Consider the following 14,044-nt stretch of genomic DNA (forward strand, 5'->3'; position numbering starts at 1 on the left):
TCAGTACTAGTTATTTTCAGTACTAGTTATTTTCAGCGGCGTCCCCGCGCATGTCGTTCCAAATTTCAAGGGGGATTGGGCAAAGTATGGCAAAGTTATAGGGCACTTCCTGTTTAAAATGGCAGACTTCCTGTTCGGTCAAGTGCGTGTACGTAAACGTGTTCAGGGAACTTCCCTTGTCTTACATATCAAGTTTTGTGCAGATCGGATAATCTTAGAGTTTACTTCCTGTTTCGGGCATTCCACTTCCTGTTGGGAGGTCATCTCTTGCAGACATGCTCAGGACAGGTCCCTGGTGTCACATAAAAGGTTTCGTGCAAATCGGACAATGTACGGCAAAGTTAGAGGGCACTTCCTGTTTAAAATGGCCAACTTCCTGTTCGTCTCCGTAAACGTGTTCAGGGAAGGTCCCGTAACTCACATATCCAGTTTCGTGTCAATCGGACAATGTAAGACTTTACTTCCTGTTTCGGGCCTTCCACTTCCTGTAGGGAGGTGACCTTTTACGGACATGCTCAGGACAGGTCCCTGGTGTCACATATAAGGTTTTGTGCAAATCGGACAATGTACGGCAAAGTTAGAGGGCACTTCCTGTTTAAAATGGCCGACTTCCTGTTCGTCTCCGTAAACATGTTCAGGGAAGGTCCAGAAACTCACATATCTAGTTTCGTGTCAATCGGACAATGTAAGACTTTACTTCCTGTTTCGGGCGTTCCACTTCCTGTAGGGAGGTGACCTTTTACGGACATGTTGAGGAAGGGTCTGGGGTCCCACATACTAAGTTTCAAGTGGATACAACAATCCCTGTTGGAGCAGCATCAAAAACTATAAATGTAATTCTGTCTGCTGTCACCAGGGGGCGCTGTATTTGAAAATGAATATTTTCATATAGACGTGTTCAGGGCCGGACTGTCATCAATCCTTGCAAGTTTGGTTCAGATCGGACCAGGATTGGCAAAGTTGTAACAGTTTGTTTTTTTAGAATTTTCTACCACCACCAGGAGGCGCTGTTTTCAAAATGTACCGTTTCAGCAACATAGTCGTCTTCAGCAACTAACCATCATCAACTATAGCAAGTTTGGTTGGGATCAGACCTTCCATCGCGAAGTTATAAGAGTTTCATTGTCTGTTATGAAAAATTATTATTATCTCCAATTTTGGCGCCCCCTATCTCGTACGCCATACAATATTTTAAAAAGCTTTTGATAACTTTTGATGCTCAACTCGTCCACATTGATCTCACCAAGTTTGAAGGTGATCGCACAAAAGCTCTAGGAGGAGATAATTGAAATACAAGCTGTCATATTGTCTGCTGTCACCAGGGGGCGCTGTTTTCGAAATTTAATATTTTCATATAGACGTCTTTAGGGCCGGACTATCATCAATCCTAGCAAGTTTGGTTCAGATCGGACCAGGATTCACGAAGTTGTAGCAGTTTGATTTTTTGTCCCAAAAATCCGACTTTGCGTCATTGCCATGGCAACACCGTTAAACGATTTGTCGTCATATTGATCACGCATCATCTACCATGTGTTTTGACTGTTGTCACCAATTTTGAGTGCGATACGATTATCTGTGTAAAAGTTATTCCCGAAATTGTAAAAAAACTTTTTTTTTGTGTATTTTCTTTCACCACAAGGAGGCGCTGTTTTCAAACTTCACCGTTTTTTCATAGACGTCTTCAGCCATGGCCCATCATCAATGGTAGCAAGTTTGGTTCAGATCGGACCTTCCATCGCAAAGTTATAAGAGTTTTGTTTTTCTGATGCGAAACATCAGAATCATCACGAACTTTGCCGCCCCCTATCTCGTGCGCCGTGCGACATTTGAAAAAACTTTTGATACCGTGAGCTCCTCAACTGGTCCACAGGGACCTCACCAAGTTTGAAGGTGATCGCACGAAAACTCTAGGAGGAGTTAGTTCACATACCATTGCTGCGAATTCGCCAAAATCGCCAAAAAATGGCCAATCAACCCAAGATGGCGGATTTCCTGTTGGGTTTGGATCATGGTCATAATGTAATTTTTTCTTCATCCCGACCTTCTACACATGTGTACCGAATTTCGGGCATGTGCGATAATTGTGTTGGTCATGGTGAATTTGGACAGGTGGCGCCGCACTTATTGGCCCCTCCCACATTCAATTTTTGACGCACATTCCCCGAACCTTTTTCAGACGTAAATTTACACCACGATTGATGCAGTCACAAAAATCTGTGAGTTTTGGGGTGTGGGAAAGGCCTCAAAAAGGCGATTTACTTTAAGGAATAATAAGAATAATAATAATAATAATAATAATAATCCTTCCAGTTTCAAGAGGGTTCTTGCAACCTTGTTGCTCGAACCCTAATAATCCTTCCAGTTTCAATAGGGTTCTTGCAACCTTGTTGCTCGAACCCTAATAATAATAATAATAATAACGAGCCGACCCACGCGGGTCGCCGTGTGCCACGGCTCCCCGCGTGCCTCGCGCTCTCACCCGTTCATTCACCGCGCGCGGTACTAGTTATTTTCAGTACTAGTTATTTTCAGTACTAGTTATTTTCAGTGGCGTCCCCGTGCATGTCGATCCAAATTTCGGGGGGGATCGGGCAACGTATGGCAAAGTTATAGGGCACTTCCTGTTTAAAATGGCCGACTTCCTGTTCGGTCAAATGCGCGTCCGTAAACATGTTCAGGGAAGTTCCCTTGTCTTACATATCAAGTTTTGTTCAGATCGGACAATCTTAGAGTTTACTTCCTGTTTCGGGCATTCCACTTCCTGTTAAGAGGTCATCTTTTGCAGACATGCTCAGGACAGGTCCCTGGTGTCACATATAAGGTTTCGTGAAAATCGGACAACGTACGGCAAAGTTAGAGGGCACTTCCTGTTTAAAGTGGCGAACTTCCTGTTCGACTCTGGAAACATGTTCAGGGAAGGTCCCGTAACTCACATATCTAGTTTCGTGTCAATCGGACAATGTAAGACTTTACTTCCTGTTTCGGGTGTTCCACTTCCTGTAGGGAGGTGACCTTTTACGGACATGCTCAGGACAGGTCCCTGGTGTCACATATAAGGTTTTGTGCAAATCGGACAACGTACGGCAAAGTTAGAGGGCACTTCCTGTTTAAAATGGCCGACTTCCTGTTCGTCTCAGTAAACATGTTCAGGGAAGGTCCCGTAACTCACATATCTAGTTTTGTGTCAATCGGACAATGTAAGACTTTACTTCCTGTTTCGGGCGTTCCACTTCCTGTAGGGACGTGACCTTTTACGGACATGCTCAGGACAGGTCCCTGGTGTCACATATAAAGTTTTGTGCAGATCGGACAACGTACGGCAAAGTTAGAGGGCACTTCCTGTTTAAAATGGCCGACTTCCTTTTCGGTCGACGGCGTCTCCGGAAACATGTTCAGGGAAGGTCCCGTAACTCACATATCCAGTTTCGTGTCAATCGGACAATGTAAGACTTTACTTCCTGTTTTGGGCGTTCCACTTCCTGTAGGGAGGGGACCTTTTACGGACATGTTGAGGAAGGGTCTGGGGTCCCACATACTAAGTTTCAAGTGGATACAACAATCCCTGTTGGAGCAGCATCCAAAACTATAAATGTAATTCTGTCTGCTGTCACCAGGGGGCGCTGTATTTCAAAATGAATATTTTCATATAGACGTGTTCAGGGCCGGACTGTCATCAATCCTTGCAAGTTTGGTTCAGATCGGACCAGGATTGGCAAAGTTGTTACAGTTTCTTTTTTTAGAATTTTCTACCACCACCAGGAGGCGCTGTTTTGAAAATGTACCGTTTCAGCAACATAGTCGTCTTCAGCAACTAACCATCATCAACTATAGCAAGTTTGGTTGGGATCAGACCTTCCATCGCCAAGTTATAAGAGTTTCATTGTCTGTTATGAAAAATTATTATTATCTCCAAATTTGGCGCCCCCTATCTCGTACGCCATACAATATTTTAAAAAGCTTTTGATAACTTTTGATGCTCAACTCGTCCACATTGATCTCACCAAGTTTGAAGGTGATCGCACAAAAGCTCTAGGAGGAGATAATTGAAATACAAGCTGTCCTATTGTCTGCTGTCACCAGGGGGCGCTGTTTTCGAAATTTAATATTTTCATATAGACGTCTTTAGGGCCGGACTATCATCCATCCTAGCAAGTTTGGTTCAGATCGGACCAGGATTCGCGAAGTTGTAGCAGTTTGATTTTTTGTCCCAAAAATCCGAATCTGCGTCGTTGCCATGGCAACACCGTTAAACGATTTGTCGTCATATTGATCACGCATCATCTACCATGTGTTTTGACTGTTGTCACCAATTTTGAGTGCGGTACGATTATCTGTGTAAAAGTTATTCCCGAAATCGTAAAAAAACTTTTTTTTTGTGTATTTTCTTTCACCACAAGGAGGCGCTGTTTTCAAACTTCACCGTTTTTTCATAGACGTCTTCAGCCATGGCCCATCATCAATCATAGCAAGTTTGGTTCGGATCGGACCTTCCATCGCAAAGTTATAAGAGTTTTTTTTTTCTGATGCGAAACATCAGAATCATCACGAACTTTGCCGCCCCCTATCTCGTGCGCCGTGCGACATTTGAAAAAACTTTTGATACCGTGAGCTCCTCAACTGGTCCACAGGGACCTCACCAAGTTTGAAGGTGATCGCACGAAAACTCTAGGAGGAGTTAGTTCAAATACCATTGCTGCGAATACGCCAAAATCGCCAAAAAATCGCCAATCAACCCAAGATGGCGGATTTCCTGTTGGGTTTGGATCATGGTCATAATGTAATTTTTTCTTCATCCCGACCTTCTACACATGTGTACCGAATTTCGTGAATGTGCGATAATTGTGTTGGTCATGGTGAATTTGGACAGGTGGCGCCGCACTTATTGGCCCCTCCCACATTCAATTTTTGACGCACATTCCCCGAACCTTTTTCAGACGTAAATTTACACCACGATTGATGCGGTCACAAAAATCTGTGAGTTTTGGGGTATGGGAAAGGCCTCAAAAACGCGATTTACTTTAAGGAATAATAATAATAATAATAATAATAAAAAAAATAACTAGTACCGCGCGCGGTTCTGAACGGGTTCGAGCCGACCCACGCGGGTCGCCGTGTGCCACGGCTCCCCGCGTGCCTCGCGCTCTCACCCGTTCATTCACCGCGCGCGGTACTAGTTATTTTCAGTACTAGTTATTTTCAGTACTAGTTATTTTCAGCGGCGTCCCCGCGCATGTCGTTCCAAATTTCGTGGGGGATCGGGCAACGTATGGCAAAGTTATAGGGCACTTCCTGTTTAAAATGGCAGACTACCTGTTCGGTCAAGTGCGTGTCCGTAAACGTGTTCAGGGAACTTCCCTTGTCTTACATATCAAGTTTTGTGCAGATTGGATAATCTTGGAGTTTACTTCCTGTTTCGGGCATTCCACTTCCTGTTGGGAGGTCATCTCTTGCAGACATGCTCAGGACAGGTCCCTGGTGTCACATAAAATGTTTCGTGCAAATCGGACAACGTACGGCAAAGTTAGAGGGCACTTCCTGTTTAAAATGGCCAACTTCCTATTCGTCTACGTAAACGTGTTCAGGGAAGTTCCCTTGTCTTACATATCAAGTTTTGTTCAGATCGGACAATGTAAGACTTTACTTCCTGTTTCGGGCGTTCCACTTCCTGTAGGGAGGTGACCTTTTACGGACATGCTCAGGACAGGTCCCTTAACTCACATATAAGGTTTTGTGCAGATCGGACAACGTACGGCAAAGTTAGAGGGCACTTCCTGTTTAAAGTTGCCGACTTCCTGTTCGGTCAACGGCGTCTCCGTAAACATGTTCAGGGAAGGTCCGGTAACTCACATATCTAGTTTCGTGTCAATCGGACAATGTAAGACTTTACTTCCTGTTTCGGGCGTTCCACTTCCTGTAGGGAGGTGACCTTTTACGGACATGTTGAGGAAGGGTCTGGGGTCCCACATACTAAGTTTCAAGTGGATACAACAATCCCTGTTGGAGCAGCATCAAAAACTATAAATGTAATTCTGTCTGCTGTCACCAGGGGGCGCTGTATTTGAAAATGAATATTTTCATATAGACGTGTTCAGGGCCGGACTGTCATCAATCCTTGCAAGTTTGGTTCAGATCGGACCAGGATTGGCAAAGTTGTAACAGTTTGTTTTTTTAGAATTTTCTACCACCACCAGGAGGCGCTGTTTTCAAAATGTACCGTTTCAGCAACATAGTCGTCTTCAGCAACTAACCATCATCAACTATAGCAAGTTTGGTTGGGATCAGACCTTCCATCGCGAAGTTATAACAGTTTCATTGTCTGTTATGAAAAATTATTATTATCTCCAATTTTGGCGCCCCCTATCTCGTACGCCATACAATATTTTAAAAAGCTTTTGATAACTTTTGATGCTCAACTCGTCCACATTGATCTCACCAAGTTTGAAGGTGATCGCACAAAAGCTCTAGGAGGAGATAATTGAAATACAAGCTGTCATACTGTCTGCTGTGACCAGGAGGCGCTGTTTTCGAAATTTAATATTTTCATATAGACGTCTTTAGGGCCGGACTATCATCAATCCTACCAAGTTTGGTTCAGATCGGACCAGGATTCACGAAGTTGTAGCAGTTTGAATTTTTGTCCCAAAAATCCGACTTTGCGTCGTTGCCATGGCAACACCGTTAAACGATTTGTCGTCATATTGATCACGCATCATCTACCATGTGTTTTGACTGTTGTCACCAATTTTGAGTGCGGTACGATTATCTGTGTAAAAGTTATTCCCGAAATCGTAAAAAAACTTTTTTTTTGTGTATTTTCTTTCACCACAAGGAGGCGCTGTTTTCAAACTTCACCGTTTTTTCATAGACGTCTTCAGCCATGGCCCATCATCAATCATAGCAAGTTTGGTTCGGATCGGACCTTCCATCGCAAAGTTATAAGAGTTTTGTTTTTCTGATGCGAAACATCAGAATCATCACGAACTTTGCCGCCCCCTATCTCGTGCGCCATGCGACATTTGAAAAAACTTTTGATACCGTGAGCTCCTCAACTGGTCCACAGGGACCTCACCAAGTTTGAAGGAGATCGCACGAAAACTCTAGGAGGAGTTAGTTCAAATACCATTGCTGCGAATTCGCCAAAATCGCCAAAAAATGGCCAATCAACCCAAGATGGCGGATTTCCTGTTGGGTTTGGATCATGGTCATAATGTAATTTTTTCTTCATCCTGACCCACTACACATGTGTACCGAATTTCGGGCATGTGCGATATTTGTGTTGGTCATGGTGAATTTGGACAGGTGGCGCCGCACTTATTGGCCCCTCCCACATTCAATTTTCGACGCACATTCCCCGAACCTTTTTCAGACGTAAATTTACACCACGATTGATGCGGTCACAAAAATTGGTGAGTTTTGGGGTATGGGAAAGGCCTCAAAAAGGCAATTCATTTGGGGGAATAATAAGAATAATAATAATAATGAAAATAACTAGTACTGAAAATAACTAGTACCGCGCGCGGTTCTGAACGGGTTCGAGCCGACCCACGCGGGTCGCCGTGTGCCACGGCTCCCCGCGTGCCTCGCGCTCTCACCCGTTCATTCACCGCGCGCGGTACTAGTTATTTTCAGTACTAGTTATTTTCAGTACTAGTTATTTTCAGCGGCGTCCCTGCGCATGTCGTTCCAAATTTCGAGGGGGATTGGGCAACGTATGACAAAGTTATAGGGCACTTCCTGTTTAAAATGGCAGACTTCCTGTTCGGTTAAGAGCGTGTACGTAAACGTGTTCAGGGAACTTCCCTTGTCTTACATATCAAGTTTTGTGCAGATCGGATAATCTTAGAGTTTACTTCCTGTTTCGGGCATTCCACTTCCTGTTGGGAGGTCATCTCTTGCAGACATGCTCAGGACAGGTCCCTGGTGTCACATAAAAGGTTTCGTGCAAATCGGACAACGTACGGCAAAGTTAGAGGGCACTTCCTGTTTAAAATCGCCAACTTCCTGTTCGTCTCCGTAAACGTGTTCAGGGAAGTTCCCTTGTCTTACATATCAAGTTTTGTTCAAATCGGACAATGTAAGACTTTACTTCCTGTTTCGGGCGTTCCACTTCCTGTAGGGAGGTGACCTTTTACGGACATGCTCAGGACAGGTCCCTGGTGTCACATATAAGGTTTTGTGCAGATCGGACAACGTACGGCAAAGTTAGAGGGCACTTCCTGTTTAAAATGGCCGACTTCCTGTTCGGTCAACGGCGTCTCCGGAAACATGTTCAGGGAAGGTCCAGTAACTCACATATCTAGTTTCGTGTCAATCGGACAATGTAAGACTTTACTTCCTGTTTCGGGCGTTCCACTTCCTGTAGGGAGGTGACCTTTTACGGACATGTTGAGGAAGGGTCTGGGGTCCCACATACTAAGTTTCAAGTGGATACAACAATCCCTGTTGGAGCAGCATCAAAAACTATAAATGTAATTCTGTCTGCTGTCACCAGGGGGCGCTGTATTTGAAAATGAATATTTTCATATAGACGTGTTCAGGGCCGGACTGTCATCAATCCTTGCAAGTTTGGTTCAGATCGGACCAGGATTGGCAAAGTTGTAACAGTTTGTTTTTTTAGAATTTTCTACCACCACCAGGAGGTGCTGTTTTCAAAATGTACCGTTTCAGCAACATAGTCGTCTTCAGCAACTAACCAGCATCAACTATAGCAAGTTTGGTTGGGATCAGACCTTCCATCGCGAAGTTATAAGAGTTTCATTGTCTGTTATGAAAAATTATTATTATCTCCAATTTTGGCGCCCCCTATCTCGTACGCCATACAATATTTTAAAAAGCTTTCGATAACTTTTGATGCTCAACTCGTCCACATTGATCTCACCAAGTTTGAAGGTGATCGCACAAAAGCTCTAGGAGGAGATAATTGAAATACAAGCTGTCATATTGTCTGCTGTCACCAGGGGGCGCTGTTTTCGAAATTTAATATTTTCATATAGACGTCTTTAGGGCCGGACTATCATCAATCCTAGCAAGTTTGGTTCAGATCGGACCAGGATTCACGAAGTTGTAGCAGTTTGATTTTTTGTCCCAAAAATCCGACTTTGCGTCGTTGCCATGGCAACACCGTTAAACGATTTGTTGTCATATTGATCACGCATCATCTACCATGTGTTTTGACTGTTGTCACCAATTTTCAGTGCGGTACGATTATCTGTGTAAAAGTTATTCCCGAAATTGTAAAAAAACTTTTTTTTTGTGTATTTTCTTTCACCACAAGGAGGCGCTGTTTTCAAACTTCACCGTTTTTTCATAGACGTCTTCAGCCATGGCCCATCATCAATGGTAGCAAGTTTGGTTCGGATCGGACCTTCCATCGCAAAGTTATAAGAGTTTTGTTTTTCTGATGCGAAACATCAGAATCATCACGAACTTTGCCGCCCCCTATCTCGTGCGCCGTGCGACATTTGAAAAAACTTTTGATACCGTGAGCTCCTCAACTGGTCCACAGGGACCTCACCAAGTTTGAAGGTGATCGCACGAAAACTCTAGGAGGAGTTAGTTCAAATACCATTGCTGCGAATTCGCCAAAATCGCCAAAAAATGGCCAATCAACCCAAGATGGCGGATTTCCTGTTGGGTTTGGATCATGGTCATAATGTAATTTTTTCTTCATCCTGACCCACTACACATGTGTACCGAATTTCGTGCATGTGCGATATTTGTGTTGGTCATGGTGAATTTGGACAGGTGGCGCCGCACTTATTGGCCCCTCCCACATTCAATTTTCGACGCACATTCCCCGAACCTTTTTCAGACGTAAATTTACACCAGGATTGATGCGGTCACAAAAATTGGTGAGTTTTGGGGTATGGGAAAGGCCTCAAAAAGGCAATTCATTTGGGGGAATAATAAGAATAATAATAATAATGAAAATAACTAGTACTGAAAATAACTAGTACCGCGCGCGGTTCTGAACGGGTTCGAGCCGACCCACGCGGGTCGCCGTGTGCCACGGCTCCCCGCGTGCCTCGCGCTCTCACCCGTTCATTCACCGCGCGCGGTACTAGTTATTTTCAGTACTAGTTATTTTCAGTACTAGTTATTTTCAGCGGCGTCCCTGCGCATGTCGATCCAAATTTCGAGGGGGATCGGGCAACGTATGACAAAGTTATAGGGCACTTCCTGTTTAAAATGGCAGACTTCCTGTTCGGTCAAGTGCGTGTACGTAAACGTGTTCAGGGAACTTCCCTTGTCTTACATATCAAGTTTTGTGCAGATCGGATAATCTTAGAGTTTACTTCCTGTTTCGGGCATTCCACTTCCTGTTGGGAGGTCATCTCTTGCAGACATGCTCAGGACAGGTCCCTGGTGTCACATATAAGGTTTTGTGCAGATCGGACTACGTACGGCAAAGTTAGAGGGCACTTCCTGTTTAAAATCGCCAACTTCCTGTTCGTCTCCGTAAACATGTTCAGGGAAGTTCCCTTGTCTTACATATCAAGTTTTGTTCAGATCGGACGATGTAAGACTTTACTTCCTGTTTCGGGCGTTCCACTTCCTGTAGGGAGGTGACCTTTTACGGACATGCTCAGGACAGGTCCCTGGTGTCACATATAAGGTTTTGTGCAGATCGGACAATGTACGGCAAAGTTAGAGGGCACTTCCTGTTTAAAATGGCCGACTTCCTGTTCGGTCAAAGGCGTCTCCGTAAACATGTTCAGGGAAGGTCCAGTAACTCACATATCTAGTTTCGTGTCAATCGGACAATGTAAGACTTTACTTCCTGTTTCGGGCGTTAAACTTCCTGTAGGGAGGTGACCTTTTACGGACATGTTGAGGAAGGGTCTGGGGTCCCACATACTAAGTTTCAAGTGGATACAACAATCCCTGTTGGAGCAGCATCAAAAACTATAAATGTAATTCTGTCTGCTGTCACCAGGGGGCGCTGTTTTCGAAATTGAATATTTTCATATAGACGTCTTTAGGGCCGGACTGTCATCAATCCTAGCAAGTTTGGTTCAGATCGGACCAGGATTGGCAAAGTTGTAACAGTTTCTTTTTTTAGAATTTTCTAGCACCACCAGGAGGCGCTGTTTTCAAAATGTACCGTTTCAGCAACATGGCCGTCTTCAGCAACTAACCATCATCAACTATAGCAAGTTTGGTTGGGATCAGACCTTCCATCGCGAAGTTATAAGAGTTTCATTGTCTGTTATGAAAAATTATTATTATCTCCAATTTTGGCGCCCCCTATCTCGTACGCCATACAATATTTTAAAAAGCTTTTGATAACTTTTGATGCTCAACTCGTCCACATTGATCTCACCAAGTTTGAAGGTGATCGCACAAAAGCTCTAGGAGGAGATAATTGAAATACAAGCTGTCATATTGTCTGCTGTCACCAGGGGGCGCTGTTTTCGAAATTTAATATTTTCATATAAACGTCTTTAGGGCCGGACTATCATCAATCCTAGCAAGTTTGGTTCAGATCGGACCAGGATTCACGAAGTTGTAGCAGTTTGATTTTTTGTCCCAAAAATCCGACTTTGCGTCGTTGCCATGGCAACACCGTTAAACGATTTGTCGTCATATTGCTCACGCATCATCTACCATGTGTTTTGACTGTTGTCACCAATTTTGAGTGCGGTACGATTATCTGTGTAAAAGTTATTCCCGAAATCGTAAAAAAACTTTTTTTTGGTGTATTTTCTTTCACCACAAGAAGGCGCTGTTTTCAAACTTCACCGTTTTTTCATAGACGTCTTCAGCCATGGCCCATCATCAATCATAGCAAGTTTGGTTCGGATCGGACCTTCCATCGCAAAGTTATAAGAGTTTTGTTTTTCTGATGCGAAACATCAGAATCATCACGAACTTTGCCGCCCCCTATCTCGTGCGCCATGCGACATTTGAAAAAACTTTTGATACCGTGAGCTCCTCAACTGGTCCACAGGGACCTCACCAAGTTTGAAGGTGATCGCACGAACACTCTAGGAGGAGTTAGTTCAAATACCATTGCTGCGAATTCGCCAAAATCGCCAAAAAATCGCCAATCAACCCAAGATGGCGGATTTCCTGTTGGGTTTGGATCATGGTCATAATGTAATTTTTTCTTCATCCTGACCCACTACACATGTGTACCGAATTTCGTGCATGTGCGATAATTGTGTTGTTCATGGTGAATTTTGACAGGTCGCTTCGCACGTTTTGGCCCCTCCCACATTCAATTTTTGACGCACATTCCCCGAACCTTTTTCAGACGTAAATTTACACCACGATTGATGCAGTCACAAAAATCTGTGAGTTTTGGGGTATGGGAAAGGCCTCAAAAAGGCGATTTACTTTAAGGAATAATAAGAATAATAATAATAATAAAAATAACTAGTACCGCGCGCGGTTCTGAACGGGTTCGAGCCGACCCACGCGGGTCGCCGTGTGCCACGGCTCCCCGCGTGCCTCGCGCTCTCACCCGTTCATTCACCGCGCGCGGTACTAGTTATTTTCAGTACTAGTTATTTTCAGTACTAGTTATTTTCAGCGGCGTCCCCACGCATGTCGATCCAAATTTCGGGGGGGATCGGGCAACGTATGGCAAAGTTATAGGGCACTTCCTGTTTAAAATGGCAGACTTCCTGTTCGGTCAAGTGCGTGTCCGTAAACGTGTTCAGGGAACTTCCCTTGTCTTACATATCAAGTTTTGTGCAGATCGGATAATCTTAGAGTTTACTTCCTGTTTCGGACATTCCACTTCCTGTTAGGAGGTCATCTCTTGCAGACATGCTCAGGACAGGTCCCTGGTGTCACATAAAATGTTTTGTGCAAATCGGACAACGTACGGCAAAGTTAGAGGGCACTTCCTGTTTAAAATGGCCGACTTCCTGTTTGTCTCCGGCAACATGTTCAGGGAAGGTCCCGTAACTCACATATCTAGTTTCGTGTCAATCGGACAATGTAAGACTTTACTTCCTGTTTCGGGCGTTCCACTTCCTGTAGGGAGGTGACCTTTTACGGACATGCTCAGGACAGGTCCCTGGTGTCACATATAAGGTTTTGTGCAGATCGGACAACGTACGGCAAAGTTAGAGGGCACTTCCTGTTTAAAATGGCCGACTTCCTGTTCGGTCAACGGCGTCTCCGTAAACATGTTCAGGGAAGGTCCAGTAACTCACATATCTAGTTTCGTGTCAATCGGACAATGTAAGACTTTACTTCCTGTTTCGGGCGTTCCACTTCCTGTAGGGAGGTGACCTTTTACGGACATGTTGAGGAAGGGTCTGGGGTCCCACATACTAAGTTTCAAGTGGATACAACAATCCCTGTTGGAGCAGCATCAAAAACTATAAATGTAATTCTGTCTGCTGTCACCAGGGGGCGCTGTATTTGAAAATGAATATTTTCATATAGACGTGTTCAGGGCCGGACTGTCATCAATCCTTGCAAGTTTGGTTCAGATCGGACCAGGATTGGCAAAGTTGTAACAGTTTGTTTTTTTAGAATTTTCTACCACCACCAGGAGGCGCTGTTTTCAAAATGTACCGTTTCAGCAACATGGTCGTCTTCAGCAACTAACCATCATCAACTGTAGCAAGTTTGGTTGGGATCAGACCTTCCATCGCGAAGTTATAAGAGTTTCATTGTCTGTTATGAAAAATTATTATTATCTCCAATTTTGGCGCCCCCTATCTCCTACGCCATACAATATTTTAAAAAGCTTTTGATAACTTTTGATGCTCAACTCGTCCACATTGATCTCACCAAGTTTGAAGGTGATCGCACAAAAGCTCTAGGAGGAGATAATTGAAATACAAGCTGTCATATTGTCTGCTGTCACCAGGGGGCGCTGTTTTCGAAATTTAATATTTTCATATAGACGTCTTTAGGGCCGGACTATCATCAATCCTAGCAAGTTTGGTTCAGATCGGACCAGGATTCACGAAGTTGTAGCAGTTTGATTTTTTGTCCCAAAAATCCGACTTTGAGTCGTTGCCATGGCAACACCGTTAAACGATTTGTCGTCATATTGATCACGCATCATCTACCATGTGTT

The sequence above is a fragment of the Solea solea genome, chromosome 2 (assembly GCF_958295425.1).
Source record: "Solea solea chromosome 2, fSolSol10.1, whole genome shotgun sequence".
Taxonomy (NCBI): domain Eukaryota; kingdom Metazoa; phylum Chordata; class Actinopteri; order Pleuronectiformes; family Soleidae; genus Solea; species Solea solea.